The following is a 22,570-nucleotide window of genomic DNA, read 5'->3' as shown; positions in this document are numbered from 1 at the left end:
ACAAGAACTGTTACGGCTGGCGGAACGCACCAAATAATAAAGATGGTAATAAGGTGCGTTCGCAGCCCGTGGTCCACCGTGCAAGGGTGGTAACCTGCTGCTCAGTAATGGCGGATGCTATATGGCGGTATACTATAAGAACACACGCGGGTTATCGTCACCCAGTGTGTACAGGGGCAGACTCTGTTGCTTCACAGAGCCGCACTACCGCTGAACATAAACACCGGAGCCTGTTTGTGCTCACAGAGCTCGGCTAAAAGAGCACACAGTGTACGGCCACAGAAGGCATGCTGGATCACTGGTGAGGACCAATGTCTGACTCAAACCCTGACCTACCTACACCTAAGCCTGGGCACTAGCAGGCTAGGCTGCACAACACATGCGTACCAAGGGTAGGGGTTTCATAATGAGTCAATCACCAGATACATTCATACGTGCATACATCTCTCACACCTCATAGTCTGTAACTACAGTCTATCCTAGCACATGGGCGAGTGGCCATGCGAACCTTTTATAGCCACTGGCGTCCGGGACCTTCCTGACTTCTCGGATGGGCCAATCCGAACACAAGCAGGACCTGAGCACGTGACCCTCGATCTCCAATGGGAGATCACTCCACGGGCATGCTCAGTGGCCCGACATGAGGACTTAGTCCCTGGAGAATCTCGCTGCTGAGCAGCATGCATTGTCATAGCTGTGCCAGAGGTGGCAGCAGCAAGCAAGCCCACGGAGTTGTACTGGGCAGAGCGCAGGGACCGACGAATCTGCTGAGCAGGCTCCACTGCGGCTGAAGAAGAATGGGAGATTGCTGGGTGCAAGGCTCTGGATTCCTGCTGTGCAATGGCAGGAACCCGACGCCTAACATTACCCCCACTCCTAGGGCCCCCTCCCCTCTGAGCCTCGCTACGCTCAAACGCCGCAATGAGGAGCGGAGCGTGGACGCTCTCCACTGGCTCCCAGGTCCGAGCCTCTGGACCATGACCCTTCCAACTCACCAAATAAAACTTTTTGCCCCGCATCACCTTGCATTCCATGATGGCATTGACGTCAAACTCGTCCGAAGACAAGTCTGATGTCCCGGCAGATAACTCGGAGAACCGGGACAAGTGAACAGGCTTAAGGAGGGACACGTGGAATGTATCAGAGATAGCCAAGTGTGGTGGAAGGGCCAGATGGTAGACCACAGAGCTGATCTGCTCGAGGACCTTGAAGGGGCCAATGTAGCGTGGAGCGAACTTAGCGGACTCTACCCGCAGTCTGGGGCAAAAGTCAGAGCAGGGCGCCGGTGTGCATCAGCGGAGGTCCTCATTCTCTCCTTGGAAGTCCAGATAGCATCCTGGGTGCGATCCCAAATGTCGCGTGTCTCCACCGCCCAGTCTGCCACCCTGGAGTCAGTGGATGACACGGGCATGGGCACAGGAACGCGTGGATGCTGACTGTAATTTAGGAGGAATGGGGTCTGACCGGTGGAGTCGGCCACAGCACTGTTCAAAACGAACTCTGCCCATGGCAGCAAGGATGCCCAGTCGTCCTGCCTGGCCGAGACAAAATGTCGAAGATATGTGATCAGGGTCTGGTTGGCTCTCTCTACCAACCCGTTCATCTCGGGATGATAGGCCAAGGAGAGATTCAGCTCAATGCTGAGCAGGGAACAAAGCTCTCTCCAAAACCGGGACGCAAACTGAGGACCCCGTTCACTGACAATTTTGTCCGGCATGCCATGCAGGCGGAAAACGTGCTTAATGAACAACACTGCCAGGCCCCACGCAGAAGGTAACCGGGAGAGAGGTATCAAGTGCACCATCTTAGAGAAATGGTCGGTGACAACCCAAATGACCATGCTGCCACTGGACTTGGGTAGCCCCACCACAAAGTCCATACCGACCATCTTCCAGGGCCTGTCTGCTACCGGCAGAGGAAAAAGAAGCCCAGTGGGCCGCTGCTGAGAGGACCTATTCTGGGCGCAAGAGATGCACGCCTGAAGATAGTCCCTGACGTCACGGGCCATATGCGGCCACCAGTACGTCCTCGCCAAAAGCTCAGAGGTCCGTTTTGTCCCGAAATGTCCACCCACCCTGGACGAATGAGCCCAAGAGAGGACCTCCGGTCGCAGACAGGCAGGGACAAATGTCTTACCCGGAGGTACTGACTCAAGGGCAACCGGAGCCACAGTCCTCAGGCTCTCGGATGGGATGATCAGCCGAGGCTCCTCCTCCTCTTCCACCGATGACACCACGGAGCGGGAGAGAGCATCAGCCTGGACGTTCTTCTCCCCGGAGAGAAAATGGAGGGTGAAGTGGAACCGGGAAAAGAACAAAGTCCATCTGGCCTGGCGAGAGTTTAGCCGCTGGGCTGTTTGCAAATACACCAAGTTTTTGTGGTCGGTGAACACCTGGAAAGGGTGGCGAGCCCCCTCCAGGAGGTGTCTCCACTCCGAGAAGGCCAACTTCATCGCTAGCAACTCCCTGTCCCCGATGGCATAATTCCTCTCCGCCGGTGTGAAGGTCTTGGAGAAAAAGAAGCATGGGTGCTTCCGACCTTGCGTGTCCTTCTGAAACAGGACCGCTCCTGCACCAACGGAAGAGGCATCCACTTCCAGAATGAAGGGTTTATCTACATCGGGGCGATGTAGAATGGGAGCGCTAGTGAAATGGGACTTAATGGAGGAGAAGGCCTTGGAGACCGGTTCCGACCACAACTTGGGATTTGCACCCTTCTTGGTGAGGGCTACCAAGGGTGCTACAAAAGTCGAGAAGTGGGGAATGAATTGGCGATAGTAATTTATGAACCCCATAAAGCGCTGCACCGCTTTGAGAGAATGAGGTTCCTGCCAATCCATCACCGCCTGTAGCTTGGCAGGATCCATGGCCAATCCCCGGGCGGAGATGATATAGCCCAGGAAAGGCAAGGACTCCTGCTCAAACACACACTTCTCCAACTTGGCATAGAGGGAGTTTTACCGCAGGTGATAGAAAACTTTGCAAACATCTCTCTGGTGGGAGTCAATATCTGGAGAGTAGATGAGAATATCATCCAGATAGACTACAACCGAGGTGGTAAGCATATCCCGGAAGATATCGTTCACAAAGTTTTGGAAGACGGCCGGGGCATTACCGAGGCCGAAGGGCATCACCAGTTATTCATAGTGCTCATCCCTGGTGTTAAATGCCGTCTTCCATTCGTCCCCATCACGGATGCGAATCAGGTTGTAAGCCCCCCGCAGATCAAGTTTGGAAAACACCCTAGCTTCCCGTAGCCTATCAAACAGCTCTGATATCAGGGGCAGAGGATACTTATTATTAACGGTGATAGTGTTAAGATACCCCTGTAATCAATGCAAGGACATAGTTCCCCACTCTTCTTCTGGATGAAGAAGAATCCCGCCCCCGCTGGTGACACCGACTTCCTATTGAATCCTCTTGCCAGATTCTCCCTGATGTATTGAGACATGGCCTCTGTCTCCGGGAGAGATAGGGGATAGACTCAACCCCGGGGAGGCTCAGCACCAGGCAAGAGGTCAATAGGACAGTCATAGGTGCGATGCGGTGGAAGGGTCTCTGCCGCCTTTTTTGAGAACACGTCCGCATACTGTTGATAGTGTTTGGGGAGCGAGGAGAGATCAGCCGGAACCTCGGTGGAGGCAACCTGAATGCACTCCCTCAGACATCTACCCTCACATGATTTACTCCACCCAATAGTCCTCCCTGAGGACCACTCTATGTGGGGGGAGTGGTACCGCAGCCAGGGGACCCCTAGGAGTACCTGGTCAATACCCTCGGGCATGACGAGGAGCGATATCGTCTCCTGATGAAATGGAGCCACTGAGAGCAACAAGGGGACAGTCTGGTGGGTTATCTGTGAGGGTAGAGTGGCGCCGTTCACCACTCTGACGGTGACTGGTGTAGACATAGCCAGGTGTATAGCGTGCCGTTGAGCGAAGGCTGATGACATAAAATTGCCCTCTGCTCCGGAATCCACACAAACCTCCACCACCAGAGTGGAAGAATCAAACTCAAGTGTCCCCTTAAAGGACAGCTTGGAGGAAAACGTCGCTGATTCTAGTGCGCCGCCTCCTATGGCCACTAGGCGCAAGCGTTCTCCCAGCTGCTGTGGGCACCGGTTGGCAAGGTAACCAGACTGCCAGCAAACATGACAGCTCACAGGAGCTCGAGCGGACCAGGGCCTGGATCCCTCACGGGAAGCCCCCTGGTGCTCGGACGCCCACCCAATCGGAAGATTCCAGAGGTTTAACAAAACTAGGTGTCAACCTAAACCTCTGCCTACCCTGGTCCCGCTCCAACCTTCGCTCGGCGAAGCGAAGATCTATACGGGTGGAGACAGTGATAAGCTCCTCCAGTTTAGCGGGAATCTCCCTGGTGGCCAGAGCATCCTTCACATGGCCAGCCAAACCTCTCCAGAATGCCAGAATGAGGACCTTATCTGGCCACTCTAACTCTGAGGCCAGCGTCCAGAACTGGATGGCAAAGTGGCTGACCAGGGACGAGCCCTGTGACAATGCCAGCAGCCGGAGCGTGGTGTCATGGGTGACTCGTGGTCCTAGGAAGACCTGCTTCAGAGTGTCCAAGAACCGCGAGACACTCTGCACCACATGATCACCACGCTCCCACAGCGGTGTGGCCCACTCCAAAGCCCTGCGCGACAAGAGGGAAATAATTAATCCCACTTTAGCCCGTTCAGAGGGGAATCATGTGGCCAGCAGCTCCAGCTCTATAGAGCACTGGCTTATGAAACCCCTACAAGAAGCACTATCATCCGAGAACTTCTCGGGCAGCGGGAGGTGGGACAAATTCGGGGCAGGAATGGCTGTGGTCACACGGGAGACAGCCTCTGTGGCTGCCTGAACAGCGACCGCAGTAACATTCACAGCTGAGGCTGAACGCTCGAGAGCCACCAACCTGCCCTGCAGCTGCCGGATGTACTGCAGCAGTCGCTGTTCATCCGCCATTACCAGCCAGACCCTGGCGCTTGGATAATGTTAGGGCTGGTGGAACGCACCAATTAATAAAGATGGTAACAAGGTGAGGTGCGTTTGCAGCCCGGGGTCCACCATGCAGGGGTGGTAACCTGCTGCTCTGTAATGGCGGATGCTATATGGCTGTATACTATAAGAACACAAACGGGTTATCGTCACCCGGTGTGTACAGGGGCAGACTCTGTTGCTTCATAGAGCCCCACTACCACTGAACATAAACGCCGGAGCCTGTTTGTGCTCACAGAGCTCGGCTAAAAGAGCGCACAGTGTACGGCCACAGAACACTCCCTAAGGACACGGGGTTGGAGTCCCTCTAGGCCCACTGAGCGCGCGGCGTCACTGCCACTAGCGCTGCTAAAGACGCAAAGACGCTGGCAGTGAAGTGTGGAGCACGTCCACTGAGGCGTGCTGGATCATTGGTGAGGACCAATGTCTGACTCAAACCCTGACCTACCTACACCTAAGCCTGGGCCCTAGCAAGCTAGGCTGCACAACACATGCGTACCAAGGGTAGGGGTTTCATAATGAGTCAATCACCAGATACATTCATACGTGCATACATCTCTCACACCTCATAGTCTGTAAATACAGTCTATCCTAGCGCATGGGCAAGCGGCCATGTGAACCTTTTATAGCTACGGGCGTCCGGGACCTTCCTGGCTTCTCGGATGGGCCAATCCGAACACGAGCAGGACCTAAGCATGTGACCCTCGATCTCCAATGGGAGATCACTCCACGGGCATGCTCAGTGGCCCGACATGAGGACTTAGTCCCTGGAGAATCTCGCTGCTGAGCAGCATGCATTGTCATAGCTGTGCCAGACGTGGCAGCAGCAAGCAAGCCCACGGAGTTGGCCTGGGCAGAGCGCCGGGACTGACGAATCTGCTGAGCAGGCTCCACTGCGGCTGAAGAAGAATGGGAGACTGCTGGGTGCAAGGCTCTGGATTCATGCTGCGCAGTGGCAGGAACCCGGCGCCTAACAAGAACTTGTGGCCGGGGATGCTACATTTCTGTGACAGCATCCTGGGTGAACATTGGGGAGGCTGAAGTTGAGTCACACCCTGGCATGGCACATGTGCTCCCTGCTCTGAAGATTGCTGGCCCTACTTCTATCAGGGTTTCCTCCACCTCATAAATCAGTTCCTGCACCGCCTCCTGCTTCTTCTCATTTTCCATCTCCCATATATCATCAATGAGCACGTCATCCACATTAGCATTTATGAGTGTTTTAGTACATCAACTACACTTTCAAAATATTTACTTTCATTTTTTTTCTGGATTTAATTAGTCATTCATAAAGTTTAATGCTGTTATTTTTACGTTACGGTTCTATGTAAAACAAAAAAGTTATTTTTTTTTGGATTCAATTAGTCATTCATACTGTTTAACATGCTTTGTGTAAAAATATGTCTTCCTTGATGGTTACCTCCTCCTCTCCCCTTCCCTCTTTTGGCTGCACAGGTCCTAACTAACTCTTTCTTTGACATGCTTTCTAGTTCAGCACCCTGGGCTATTTCCTTCAGATCAACCCATTGCATATTGCGTGACTCTGGATGACTAGTGTATACTGCAGTCTGAAACGCTGCAGCAATCGTGAGTGGTCACTGAAAAATGACTGAGACTAAGTCATCCCATGTGACCCGATATATCTCCTCAACACCTTGGAGATGCATTCTAAATGTTAGGGGTCCGTGAGCTGGGTAGCGAGAGCAATGAGCTTACTGGGGGACCAGGCCCATTGTTATGCTTTTGGCTATGTATTTGGAAGATTATGTACCAGCAGGTTATTTTCTATCCTAGGAGGTAGAAAGTGAACATAACTACTGGTCTTCATGGAGGCAAAGTCACCTTTGGTGTTATCCATGGGCATGGTGATCCATAGTACACAGTAATTAACCCCATAGGGATCCTGTTGGCTACAATATCTGCAATTCCATCCTATCATTCTTGCATAAGGCAGGGGTGTCAAAAAGGATGCAATTTTTACATCAAGCATACAGACTACAGGGATCTTTAGGTTTTTCTACTATCATAGATACATACAGTTCTGTGCCTATTTTCTCTAATTTATTTTCACTCATTGAGAGATGCTTTGGCTGCTTCTAACCACATCCTAGTCAGCTCAAGTCAATTTGTATCAATCTTCCAGTAATCAATTCCCAGTTGCAAATACACTTCTCCCATTGCTTCTTAGTCATTCCACTATATCATATACAGGGACAAGGGTGGTACCTCTGAGGTTGCTTACTTCCTTTCAGTTGCCAGTCCTCTGACTGCAACTTTAATGCCCACTGTTATCTGAAGAACTGAATGGGCCCATAGAGTCCTAACCGTGGAAGACTCTACTCATCTCCCAGCATCAATTTGCTCTCAAGAGAAAGATTTCAACTCCCAGAACCATTGTTCTCACAAGAGATGAATTTCTAGGACATATCAACATCAGGTAACCAGCCAATTGTACCGTGCAACTGTGATACACAACAAACAATTACATGTCATGGGAGAATAAGTTATTTTCCTACAAAACCTTTATCAGATCAGAGCATAATGGTAGGTTTAAGGTACTTAAACAAGGAGTTCCTTAAAAATCCTGCAGGGGGCAAGGCTTGACAATGAAATCTGTGACACATCTCCCCTCTCTGGCTATTGTTTCTCTGTCTGAATATACTGGTTGGATAAAGGACTTCTACTCCTATCATGAAATTTCCTCTCTTGAGTTCACACAGCACAGACACCAAGGACAATAATTCACCAGAACTAGTTCACAACGTGTAATTCACACAATCCACACTGCACAGTCGCTGGCACAGAGCCTTATGGCCACTCAAAAATCATTCAATCCAACATCCAAGGATCCAATATCATTCCAGCCATAACAGTTATATAGACAACAAAGGGAACATATAACAATCCTTCGACTCATGAAATATTATACTTGTCACTTCATCTATATTCATTCAACAGTTGTCAGTTATACATCTAAAGACATTTTGAAACTTAAAATAAACCACAAATCATACATACACAATTCAAGCATCAGCAAAGGTTCAACAGCAATTGTCTTGTTCGGACCACCAATTACTCGTCCTGGAGCCTACTAGGTAACACTGAATTTTTAGTAGCACAATGGGGGTTAGGGTACCGTTACACCTAGCGATGCACCAGCGATCCCGACTAGCAATATGACGCGGTCAGGATCGCTGGTGCATCGCTGGGTGGTCGCTAGTGAGCTGCCACTCAGGCAGATCTCACTACCGACATCGCTGGGGACGGGAATCGCTACTTACCTGTCAGACGCGGCGATCCTGCGTCCTCCCGCCCGGCTCCACGCGTCGCTCGTCGTCACAGCAGGAAGCCCAGCAGGAAGTGACCGACGAGAAATGATCCAGCAGCTTCTCGCGCGATCAGCGATAACCAGTGGGGGAGCCGGTCGGAGGTAAGTATCACACTTAGCGATATCGCTAGCAATATCGCTGCAACATCACAAAATCGGTAACTTTGCAGCGATATTGCTAGCGATATCGCAGTGTGTAACGGGGGCTTTACTCACTGCAGCTTATTCAGTGTTTCCGAGAGAGATTCTTGCAGTTAGGTCCAAAGTTATGACAATCCCACATTTTGGTACCATGTAATGATGTGGAAACCTGTATGGAAAGCTTTAGGTGAAACTCAAAATGTTTCACACTTCAGCCAGTTTTCATCAAATCAGAGAGTCGATCGATCGAGGACAAGGACACACAACCAGTGTCTGTTAGTGTACAGGCTTGTCTGGTCTCAAATTTTCAGTCACATGTTTTTTTTACAACTACAAAAATATGAAAACGGGTACGACTTTACATTACGTCTGAACCCGCTTAATCCAGAATACCCATTGCACCCCTGAACCCCCATGCATTCCTCACCCTCTGTTTTTTTACTGGTACGTCTGAACCCACTTAATTCAGAATACCCACTGCACCCCTGAACCCCCATGCATTCCTCACCCTCTGTTTTTTAACTGGTATGTCTGAACCCGCTTAATCCAGAATACCCGCTGCACCCCTGAACCCCCATGCATTCCTCGCCCTCTGTTTTTTAACTGGTACATCTGAACCCACTTAATCCAGAATACCCACTGCACCCCTGAACCCCCATGCATTCCTCACCCTCTGTTTTTTAACTGGTACGTCTGTATTCTGTTTTTCCCCTGACTTTAATTCCATGTATCATACTTCAAACTTAAGGCCCCTTTACATTTAGCGATGCACCAGTGATCCGACCAGCGATCTGACCCGGTCAGGATAGCTGGTGCATCACTAAATCATCGCTAGTGAGCTGTCACACAGGCAGACCTCACAGCGATGCAGCAGCGACGCAGCGCACGATACTTACCTTTCACACACAGTGATCCTGATGTCCTCCCGCCCGCCTCCACGCGTCACTCGTCGGCGCCAGCAGGAAGCCCAGCAGGAAGCGCCCGACGAGAAATGGAGCCGGACATTCTCGCGCGATCAGCGATGGACAGCGGGGGAGCCGGTCGGAGGTAAGTATCACACTTAGCGATATCGCTATAACGTCACAAAATCGGTGACTTTATAGTGATATAGCTATGTGTAAAACCCCCTTTACTGTATGCATATTGATATGCCCATTCTCCTCACACCTAGTATTATCCTTCCATCTTACTCTGCCTCTTTCTCCAGCTTTGATGCTAGTCAAATGTCCCATTAACTGCAATCTGTTAATTGCTCCCTGCTGTGAACTGTCCTCCAGCCCCCTTCTTCTCCTCCCTCTCTCCCTCACCTGGCTTCATTTCATGGACATTTGAATGGCATAAGTTTAACAGAGCAGGTCAGATATGACCTTGGTCAGATGTGACATATTTAAAGTGTTACATCAGAAATATACCAGAAATCGGTCAGAAGGTAAGAATAACCACTGCTTTCTAATTTTAATTACCATTCTTTTCTTACCCTGCTCTTTAACCATGCTTACATTTGCCCTCACAATTTTTGCTCCACTACTCTTCAATCTCCTTTGCTATCCCTGTTGGAAAAATGCATATGGATCTGTATGTATTACAACAACTACTACTGTACTGTTTGATATATTGTGCATATTGTGAGATTGTTAACAAAGTTCAGTGACAAAAAAAACCAGACAGGATGCCCCCTCCTTCTCTTCCCTTCTTGTTGTTGTAATGCTCCCATGCTGCAAGCCACAGCAGATACCAGACTGATCACATTTCATGCTGTAAGCTGTTCAACCTGGATATGAATAAATCTACATTCTGTGTTGCTGACTCTGGATGTTACGCTGATTAATCCACTGCTAACAGTTTATGGGCACAGAGTCCTAGAGTCCCAGATCCCCAGAGCACAGAGAAAAGAAAAGAAAGGAAGACAGCAAAGATGGCCACAAGCAGCAGCAACTCCATGAAGTTTACAGTACCAAATCTCACTAACCAGAATTATCAATCCTGGAAATTCAAAGTGAAAATGCTGCTGATAAGAGAAGGTATGTGGAAATACACACAGGAGCCTAAACCTGACCCAGGATCACAGGAGTGGATAGAGATGGATCAGAAAGCACAAAGTACCATATCACTCAGTATAGATGATGATCAGATTGTGCATGTGTGTAAAAGTGAAACTGCAAGAGAAATGTGGGAGCAGCTGCAAAAGGTGCATGAGAGGATAAATTTAAGCAATAAACTTTATCTCATGAGAAAATTGTACCAGTCTAAACTACAGAATGGCTAGGATATGCAGGACTACATAACAAGCATTCTAGAGATTGTAGAATGCCTGAGAGGCATTGGGGAAGATTTGAAGGACTTTCATGTAGCCGCATTACTGCTTAGTGGTCTTCCAGAAAACTATGACACGCTTGTAATCGTACTAGATGCGCGCCCAGATGATGAGCTTACATTGGAGTATGTCAGAGGGAAGCTCATAGATGAATGTAAGTGGAAAGCGGAAGGTGTAAACAGCAGGACATGCGATGAAGAATCTGCTTTACAGATACAAAATCTAAATGATAACAGAAAGCACCTAAAAGAAACACGTGAATGTTTTGTTTGCAAGAAATCAGGACATTTGAAAGACGACTGTAGAGTCTGGAAAGCTAGAATGAATCAGCTGAAAAAGCAAAGCAGTCTTCAAAGGGTTAAAAGTGCTGTGTCTGCAGAAAATGATTCTGTGAATACTGAAACTGCATTTACTGTCAGTGTAAATACATCAAAGCATGCATGGTGTATAGACTCTGGAGCAACTAATCACATGACTAATAACAGGGATTTCTTTTCTAAGCTTAACCAAAGTAAGTCAGAGAAAGTGATTATGGCTAATGTTCAGTACATGACTTCACAAGGTACAGGAGATGGTTATATTGATTGTCAAATCTCACCAACACAAAGCAAGAAGATCCCAGTAAAAGATGTGCTCTATGTGCCTAGTCTTGAGAGTAATTTACTATATGTGAAGAAACTCACAAAACAAGGAAATGAAGTTACATTTAAGCATGATAGCTGCATCATCTCAAAAGAGGGCCATACACTAGCAGAAGGAAAAATCACAAATTAACTTTACCAGCTTAAATGCAAAGAGTGTGTGTACACTGCTCAGGAAGAAAGGCACAATAACTGTATTCATGTATGGCATAGGCACCTAGCACACAGAGACCCAGAAGCAATAAGGAAGTTAGTTCAAAAACAACTAGCTGAGGACATTACAATTGATCTGTGTAACCAGATAATGAAATGTACTAGCTGCATCAAAGGGAAAATGTCTAGAAAAGCTTTTCCTAAGAGAAGTACTACAAGAACAGAACAGACACTAGATTTAATACATACAGATGTCTGTGGTCCAATGAGCACTCAGACTCCTGGGAAGAAGAGATATTTTCTCACATTTATTGATGATCATTCAAGATATACAGTTGTCCATCTGCTTCACAGCAAGAAAGAAGTTCCAGAGAAACTTGAAGTATATCTTGCTGAGGTATATAATAAATTTGGGAGAATGCCAAAGATTCTACAAGCAGATAATGAGACTGAATACACAAGTAATGAGACACAGAGTATTTTAAAGAAAAATGGAATCCTATTTCAGACCACTGCACCGTACAATCCTGAGCAAAATGGTGTCGCGGAAAGAAGGAACCGAACACTCTGTGAAAGTGGAAGAAGTATGTTGTTTGATGCAAATCTGCCTACAGCATATTGGGGTGAAGCAATCATGACAGCTTGCTATCTTCAGAACAAACTACCAGGTAAAGCTACAGAGAAAACTCCGTTTGAGCAATGGAACAGCAGAAAGCCAAAACTACATGATATAAGAATATTCAGAAGTAAAGCGCTTGTACATGTTCCCAAAGAAAGGCGAACTAAGTGGGAATCTCACGCTAAGGAAGGGATCCTGGTAGGCTACAGTGAAACCCAGAAAGGTTATAGGATTCTACACCCAGAAACAAACAAGGTCACAATAAGTAGAGATGTAGTGATTGATGAGAACTTTGTGTCCCCCAAGTTTTGTGACATCACGCCAGTAGTCCAGCTGAAGTCACAATTACAAGACAATAACAAGGAGGATGTAGAGGTCTGGCTGGATTCTTCAACCACTGAAGGAACAACAGAAAAATCAGGTGAATCTGAAATAAGGAGATCTTCAAGATCAAACAGAGGCGCACCAGCTAAACGTCTATCCTACATAGTCAAGACACTACCTGAATCAGAGCTGCAGTCATGGGATGAAAAGCAAGAACTACCTGTCCATGAAAGAACAAAGTGGATCAATGCTGCTAATGAGGAAAGCAAATCGCTTCATCAACTTCAAACTTGGAAACTCACCAAGCTGCCACAGGGCAAAAAGGCAATCAAGTGCAAGTGGGTCTTCCAAACCAAATATGACTCTGAAGGTAAAGTCCACAGATTTAAAGCAAGTTTGGTGGCAAAAGGATATTCTCAAAAGTATGGCGAATATTACGATGCTACGTTTGCTCCAGTCGCTAAACAGACCACGTTCAGAGCTTTGTTAGCTGTAGCTGCTGTACAAAAGATGAATGTCAGACATTTGGATATAAAAACTGCCTTTTTAAATGGTGATTTATGAGGACAACCAAGGATGCATTAAACTTGCATGCAGTGAAAAAGATCAGTGCTAGAACCAAGCACATTGACGTCAGACATCATCATTTACGTGATTTGATAGATCGTGGCATAATTCAGTTCGTCTATTGTGAAACTGATAAGATGGCAGCTGACATTATGACAAAGCCATTGCCACGAGCCAGGTTCCAAGAATTGAGAACCACACTGGGACTAAGAGGATAAGTAGTTGAGTGGGGGTGTTGGAATAATGCATATTGATCTGTATGTATTGCAACAACTACTACTGTACTGTTTTATATATTGTGCATATTGTGAGATTGTTAACAAAGTTCAGTGACAAAAAAAAACAGACAGGATGCCCCCTCCTTCTCTTCCCTTCTTGTTGTTGAAATGCTCCCATGCTGCAAGCCACAGCAGATACCAGACTGATCACATTTCATGCTGTAAGCTGTTCAACCTGGATATGAATAAATCTACATTCTGTATTGCTGACTATGGATGTTACGCTGATTAATCCGCTGCTAACAATCCCCAAACCCCTGCACCCTTGAACCAAATAACTATCTCCCCATCTCTTTTTCCCCATTACTTCGCTTCATCTGCAGACATACTCCTTAACTTCAGACCTCTCCTACTAAAATACAATACAAGACGATCACTCTCCCTCACCCACCTGCTTTCCCTTTCTCTGCTTCTTCTCACTGCCGATGAGACATATCCCCCAATCCTGCCCCCCCGCCTCATACATCCCACTAATCCTCACCCCTATCTTTCTCACACTAAGAGAAACTACCGCAATCCCTCACACTTAAAACCTGTGCCACTGACCCCCCACCCTCTCTCTGTAGCACTTTGGAATGCTCGCTCCGTCTGCAACAAGCTCCATGTGATCCGTGACCTCGTTACCTCCCGCAACCTTTCCTTCCTCGCCCTCACTGAGACCTGGCTGACACCCCCTGACACGGCGTCCCCGGCCGCACCGAATTATGGTGGCCTCCACTTTACCCACACTTCTTGCCCTGGCAACAGACATGGTGGAGGAGTGGGTTTCCTCTTTCTAAAATCTGCTCCTTTAACCCTATCCAACCCCCACCCTCCCGTATCCTCTCTTCTTTTGAGATTCACTCTGTCCGTATCTACTCTCCCTCTAATCTCCAAATGGCTGTCATATACCGACCACCAGGCTCAGTCACTGCCTTCATCAACCAATTCTCCACCTGGCTCTTCCACTTTATCTCTGCTGACATCCCCACCATCATCATGAAGGACTTCAACATTCCCATTGACACCCACCAGCCGGCAGCCTCCAAACTCCTGTCACTTACCTCATCCTTTGGCCTTACTCAGTGGTCCTCCACAGCCACCCACACAGATGGACATACATGAGACCTCATCTTCACCCGCCTCTGCTCCCTACCTAATCTCACAACCTCTCCCTTCCCCCTATCTGACCACCATCTACTCACCTTCTCATCCTTGTCCTCCTCACCTGCCCCCCATGTCAGGCCACATTCACAGACTGTCAGACTCTCTTTTATCTCTGTCATCCATATCTTCACAACACAGACAGTTCCACCACTTTCTACAACGCCACCCTCTCCTCAGCCATAGACTCAGTCACCCCTCTCATGCCTGGCAAAGTGTGACAACTCAATAAACAACTCTGGCACAACAACCTCACCAAAAAACTTCGACAAGCATCCAGGGTCGCGGAGCGGCATTGGAAGAAAACATGCCTGCCAGACGACTTCACTGCTTTCCAACAAGCTACACTTGCCTTCAAATCAGCCCTCACCTCTGCTAAACAGACCTATTTCACAAACCTTGTATCTTCATTATCCCACAACCCAAAACAACTGTTCAGCACATTTAACTCTCTCCTCCACTCACCAATGCCACCTCCAACTCCCCTCATCTCTACTGAGGACTTTGGCACCTACTTCAAAGACAAGATCGACCAAACAAGGCAAACCTTTACTGTCCCAACACCCCAACCACTCCATATACCAGACCTCTTCCCTTCCATAATAACCTCTCTCTCCAACATCACTGAAGGAGAGCTTACTCATCTCCTTTCCAAATCACACCTCACCACCTGTGCACTTGACCCCATCCCTTCCCACCTGCTCCCCAACCTAACTAACATGATCATTCCAGCCCTAACCCATATCTTCAACCTATCCCTATCTTCTGGTACCTTCCCCTCTGCCTTCAAACAGGCCACCATCACACCCATCCTTAAAAAATCAAACCTTGACCCAACTTCTAAGCCCAGCTATTGCCCCATATCACTGCTCCCGTTTGCTTCCAAACTCCTTGAACAGCATGTCCATACTCAACTTTCCTCCCATCTCTCATCTAACTCCCTCCTTGACATCCTCCAATCTGGCTTCCACCCCCACCACTCCACTGAAACTGCCCTGACCAAAATTACTAATGACTTACAGCCAAAGCTAACAGACAGTTCTCCATCCTCCTCCTTCTCGACCTGTCCTCTGCATTCGACAATGTCGCCTAATTTCTACTGCTAGACATTCTTTCTTCCCTTGGCATCAAAGACCTTGCCCTGTCCTGGATTGCCTCATACCTTTCTGACCGCATTTCCTACTCTCACACTACCTCTTCATCCCGCCCTCTCTCTGTTGGAGTCCCTCAAGGCTCTGACCAGGGGGCGCCTACTTTTTTCCATCTATACTCTCATAAAGTCCCATGGCTTCCAGTACCACCTGTATGTGGATAACACTCAGATCTACCTCTCTGGCCCAGATGTCACCTCTCTGCTGTCCAGAATCCCGGAGTGTCTATCAGCCATATCCTTTATCACCTCTCGCTTCCTAAAACTCAATGTAGACAAAACTGAACTCATTATCTTTCCTCCATCTCACGTATCTTCCTTACCCGATCTGTCTATTATGGTAAACAGGATCACACTCTCTCCCACACCTGAAATCCGCTGCCACGGAGTAACTCTCGACTCTGCCCTGTCCTTCAAACCACAGGTCCAAACTCTTGCCACCTCCTGTAGCCTCCAACTGAAAAATATTTCCCGAATCTGTCCCTTCCTCAACCCTCAATCTACTAAAACTATTGTACATGCCCTCATCATCTCCCGCCTTGACTACTGCAACGCTCTCCTCTGTGGCCTCCCTGCTAACTCTCTCGCACCACTCCAGTCAGTCCTCAACTCTGCTGCCCGACTAATCCACCTCTCTCCTCGCTACTCCCCTGTCTCTCCCCTCTGCAAATCCCTCCACTGGCTCCGAATTCACCAACGAATCTAGTTCAAACTACTAACACTGACCTACAAAGCCATCCACAATCTATCCCCTCCCTATATCTCTGAACTAATCTCCCAATATCTTCCCTCACTTAATCTCGATCCTTCCAAGACCTCCTACTCTCCTCCACACTTATTTGTTCCTCACACAACCGCCTCCAAGATTTCTCCCGAATATCCCCCATCCACTGGAACTCCAAGCCTCAACATGTCTGATTATGCACCACCCTCGGATCCTTCAAACGGAACCTGAAAACCCATCTTTTCAGGAAAGCTTACAGCCTGCAATAACCATTCAGCCACCTCACCACCGACCGAGCTGCTACCTAAAAACCACCAGAGCTGCTAAACCCCGGGCCTTCTGTATCTTCCTATTCTCTTGCATGAGACATGAGAGGATCACATCACAGGTGCAGAGAAAATGGAGAATGTAATTTTTCCATCTTCTCCATTGTTTCACAATCACCCACAGACTTGAATAGGTGCGCGTGATGCGATTCTTGCAGCCACTCGCAGCATGCTGTGAATGTTTACCTTTGCCGATTTGACATGATTATTTTTTTTTACATGAAAATAATTGCAAATCTGCCCTGCCACATAGTATAACACTGGGTCTATAAAATATCAGACAGCACTCAGCCCGGTTATACGTGAATGTTAGCATACACTTAGACTGGAGAACTCTTCATTGCTCCAACAGCAAATATTTGTAAATCAAACCAAATCCTTTTTTTTTTCTGAAAAATCCTTGAGATAATGCAAGTAACTTTGGAATATTTCTGTATGCCACAAGGGAGAGTGGGCATGAAGACCTTAAATGTGGTATATGAGTTTTATGATGTCCAAAATAACAAAGTATTATCGCAACACATGATGGCCGCGAAGGCAAGGGCACATAACTTTATAACAAGGACCCAAGGACTTGTACACAGGTGTTGTACCCTGTGTATCAAAATGCAACAGAAGGCTAATTAAATAATACAAATTACGATAATAAAGGACAGCAACATGCCACATGTATCTGACGGGACCGCTAGGTATTTGGTTGCAATATGGTGGTAATATATGGTGATAACTAGAGATGAGAGAATCAGGCAAAACTTGATTTAGCCTGTCTGTGTGGGAATTTGATTAGCAGAGAAGTCATTCTCCACAAATTTAATGTTGCTTATTATGCTTTCCAGACTCCAGATCATAATAAACTTAAGACGGAAAAAATCATACTTATAGCCACCTCACAGCTCACCTCTCTTTCATGTAATAAGTAGGAATGGAGGGCATTTTAGTAATTGGTGGGGTGCCATCAGTTGTGCCTTTGGATAGTTGATAGATATTTTCTATAACATCCTTAGACGGAGCAGTGCTCAAGAGTACATTTAGATGTTGTTCATCAACCTATGAAGGTATAGTGTTATTTGTAGACATCAACAATCTGTAAAGTAAAAAAGCTAATATATTTCTTCAAATATTTTTTATCCAAATGTGTATTTTTGAATGCAGTCTTTAATGAGCTTTGATCAAAAATTGCTGGTTTGTGTAATTGACAAATTCTGCCTATTGTACAAGCTATACAATACATATTAATGGTGTGAGGAAGCAAAGGCTTTGTGCACACGTCAAATTTGTAAGCTGGAAAGACATTATTGTTGATAAATCTAGCAGAATAACAATTTTTCAACAAATCCACAAGCAACAGCAATACCATAGTCATATAGGGAGAGATATCTATAAGCATAAATTGGATCAAACATGCAGAAACCGAGGTTGGTAGTTTCAACATATTCATAGAGCACTCTTTGTTGTGCCAATCTATTAAACGTTATGACAAAGACTGACCGTTTCTAATTGACAACTTTGAACCTACAGTTGTGGCCAAAAGTATTGACACCCCTCCAATTCTGTCAGATAATACTCAGTTTCTTCCTGAAAATGATTGCAAACACAAATTCTTTGGTATTATTATCTTCATTTAATTTGACTTAAATGAAAAAACACAAAAAGAATTGTCCTAAAGCCAAATTGGATATAATTCCACACCAAACATAAAAAAGAGGGTGGACAAAAGTATTGGCACTGTTCAAAAAATCATGTGATGCTTCTCTAATTTGTGTAATTAACCTGTAACTTACCTGTGGCACCTAACAGGTGTTGGCAATAACTAAATCACACTTGCAGCCAGTTGACATGGATTAAAGTTGACTTAACCTCTGTCCTGTGTCTTTGTGTGTACCACATTGAGCATGGAGAAATGAAAGAAGACCAAAGAACTGTCTGAGGACTTGAGAAACCAAATTGTGAGGAAGCATGAGCAATCTCAAGGCTACAAGTCCATCTCCAAAGACCTGAATGTTCCTGTGTCTACCGTGCGCAGTGTCATCAAGAAGTTTAAAGCCCATGGCACTGTGGCTAACCTCCCTAGATGTGGATGGAAAAGAAAAATTGACAAGAGATTTCAACGCAAGATTGTGCGGATGTTGGATAAAGAACCTCGACTAACATCCAAACAAGTTCAAGCTGCCCTGCAGTCCAAGGGTACAACAGTGTCAACCCGTACTATCCATCGGAGTCTGAATGAAAAGGGACTGTATGGTAGGAGACACAGGAAGACTCCACTTCTTACCCCAAGACATAAAAAAGCCAGGCTGGAGTTTGCCAAAACTTACCTGAAAAAGCCTAAAACGTTTTGGAAGAATGTTCTCTGGTCAGATGAGACAAAAGTAGAGCTTTTCGGGCAAAGGCATCAACATAGAGTTTACAGGAGAAAAAAGAGGCATTCAAAGAAAAGAACAAGGTCCCTACAGTCAAACATGGCGGAGGTTCCCTGATGTTTTGGGGTTGCTTTGCTGCCTCTGGCACTGGACTGCTTGACCGTGTGCATGGCATTATGAAGTCTGAAGACTACCAACAAATTTTGAAGCATAATGTAGGGCCCAGTGTGAGAAAGCTGGGTCTCCCTCAGAGGTCACATGGGTCTTCCAGCAGGACAATGACCCAAAACACACTTCAAAAAGCACTAGAAAATGGTTTGAGAGAAAGCACTGGAGACTTCTAAGGTGGCCAGCAATGAGTCCAGACCTGAATCCCATTGAACACCTGTGGAGAGATCTAAAAATGGCAGTTTGGAGAAGGCACCCTTCAAATATCAGGGACCTGGAGCAGTTTGCCAAAGAATAATGGTCTAAAATTCCAGCAGAGCATTGTAAGAAACTCACTGATGGTTACCGGAAGTGGTTGGTCGCAGTTATTTTGGCTAAAGGTTGTGCAACCAAGTATTAGGCTGAGGGTGCCAATACTTTTGTCTGGCCCATTCTTGGAGTTTTGTGTGAAATGATCAATGTTTTGCTTTTTGCTTCATTCTCTTTTGTGTTTTTTCATTTAAGGCAAATTAAATGAAGATAATAATACGAAAGAAATTGTGTTTGCAATCATTTTCAGGAAGAAACTGAGTATTATCTGACAGAATTGCAGGGGTGTCAATACTTTTGGCCACAACTGTATAACTCTTTGGTACCTTACAATACTCAACATTACACAATGTAGAATTTATCTTCTACCTGATATTTCAGCCACACTCAGATGGCACAAACATCAGGTTTACAGACTACTATTGATGCAAAAATGTAAGAATAATAACACAGGTAGTTGACTGATCAAATGACCCACAGGATAATCTGTTATAATGGCACAGAAGCAGTCATCCATGGCCCATGCATGAGGTATCTGGGTCTGACCCAGCATTTACAGCTTGGAACTGAAGTTTCAATAAGTATCTGGTGGTTAAGGGAGCTGTGTAAGGCTGGTTTCATATTTGTGTGTCTGTGCACAGCGTTTGATCCGCATAGATCTACATGCGTCATGCGTATGTATACAGTATTTATCATAGTATACGAAGGGAAATGCATTTGCATGCATTAGCTTGCGGATGCGTACGCATACATCGTTTCATGGTGTGTGACGGCGCGCGGCGAACGCAACATGTTGCATTTTTGGGGCATCAAAAATCTGTCAAATATGTGCAGGCATGCCCATGCGGATGAGTGCATCAAAACAATGCATTGCTGTCTATGGGAACGCATTGGAATGCAAGGACATGCGTACGCATGAGTTCGAAATGCGTGCGTACTTCAGACTGAACATGTCCAGGAAGTTGTTTTCAGCCTCACCTCCTATAAAGGGGTATAAAAGGTGGTGAGGACACAGCAAGTACATTCCCCTCAAGACTCTGGATATGAGCACAATACACTAGATGTAAGTATAGAAGCTTTGAAAATGTCTGTCTGTCTGTTTTTGCATTCTGTACTCTGTACTAATTTTTCTTTCTGTTCCTTGTAAACTGTTTGCTGATCCGGTCCCGAGCTGCCTTCCTGGAGCTGCCATCCTGATGCTACCGTCCTGGTGCTGCCTTCCTGATGCTGCTGTCCTGGTGATGGTCTGAATTTTGATTTTGAATTGCATGCCTTTAAATACGTTATATGCAAAAATTGTTTGTAAGCCCCTCCCCATTTTTTAATATTTTTAATATTATTGATATTATCAATAGTATTTTTAATATTTTTCACTATATATATAAAGAATTCATTTTCTTTCTTTTGCCTTCTTTACCCTTACCATTTTGCTTGTATATGGCTCCATTTTATTTAAGATGTTCCCCTACTCTTATGTATTAGTCAATATATACATATCAATATACATCAATTTATTAATTCTTGTCTCGTATATGTATTTATAGATTTGAATATTTATCAAGGGATTATATTGTTTAAATAGCAAAGGGTTACTTTGCATATATTTATTTATATTTACTTATTCATGTTTTAGTAATATAATTTAAATGCTTTTTAATATATTGTGGTGTGACTGGTGGTCGCGTGGTTAATGGGAGGTATATGTCACAGGGATGGATGCTCCCTGCAATGCAACCCGGAGTATTTTGTTGTTAGTGCACATGAGCACTAATATGGTGTTTAGTGCACTGGGTCCGAGTTGTGGGTAGCTATGAGAGATGGGAGGGTCTGGCTACCCATTGTCACGTGCCCCGTCCTGAGTGACACGGCCAGCAGGCCGGTAACTGATACAACAGGATGCGGCACGTGTAATTGTGCTATGTGACACAGCCCGCAGGCCAGTAACTAATACAATAAGACAAAGGGAATAGGGAAAACCTGGGTAACAATAACAATGGTGGCCCTGCAATAGGGAATGGGGACGTGGAGAATTCCTGCACTCCCCTAAGTCAGTGTCTCTACACTCCAAGCGTTCCCTAGTCCGGTTCCACACTGGGCGACGAACAGGAACCTCAAAACCCTGACTCGCCCTGCACCAAAACCCTCGCTAGGGAATTGGTCGGTGCGGAAACTAATCAAACCACTGCGCTAAACACACATAAGGAAAAGTGACAAAACAGGGGAAACACCACTTAGCTTTGCTCTGTTGCTTACGCTCCTAGCAACAGAGCCCACCACCTGCGGGCATCTTTTCCTCCACCGACATCTGGGTGCACTGTCCAGAAACGGACCTTCTCAGCATCATAGTGCAGCCTTGGAGCAAACAGAGTCCACACCTGCATGCAGCTGTCCAGAAACAGAGTCCTGCAAATGAGTCCAGCTTCTCTGCCAAAAAGTCCAGCATGCTTGAGTCCAGCTCTCAGCAACCAAGTCCAGCATTTTGAGTGCAGCTCTACACCGCAGCTGCCACTCCACCAATCCATGCACAAACTCCTTGCTGACACCATAACTGCGACTCCACCACGCCATGCCAGCACTCCTTGCAGACACCATCGCTGACTCCATCAATCCACTCTAGGACTCTCTCTGAGTTGCCCCTGACTCTCCTTTAGCTCCATCCTTCACCCAGGCTTGCTTGCAAATTAATACTTTATCACCAACAGTGATCAACACACCTGATACTCTCTTATAGAGCTATCACACCTATTACATAATTACGTGCACAAACTAAGATAAACAGAGTGTAGTGACCCTAATGGCCACCGGGGGAAAACTACAACCGAAATCACCACAGTGCAATGACCTTAATGGCCACCGGGGCAAAACCACCCTTGGCACACAGCCAAGGGCAAAAAAAAGGTTACTTTGTGCATTTACTCTGTCAGATCCAACCTGGATCATGACACCCATATTGCCTCACCTCTGGGTGAGGGTGCTGACTGTACCCCTGTTTTCCTTTAGGACATGCCATGAGGTCATGACCATGT

This window comes from Dendrobates tinctorius, unplaced genomic scaffold, assembly GCF_039654945.1.
Source record: "Dendrobates tinctorius isolate UK_male_01 unplaced genomic scaffold, ASM3965494v1 ptg000004l, whole genome shotgun sequence".
Taxonomy (NCBI): Eukaryota; Metazoa; Chordata; class Amphibia; order Anura; family Dendrobatidae; genus Dendrobates; species Dendrobates tinctorius.
The sequence above is the reverse complement of the archived record's forward strand: the minus strand, read 5'-3'. Positions refer to the sequence as shown.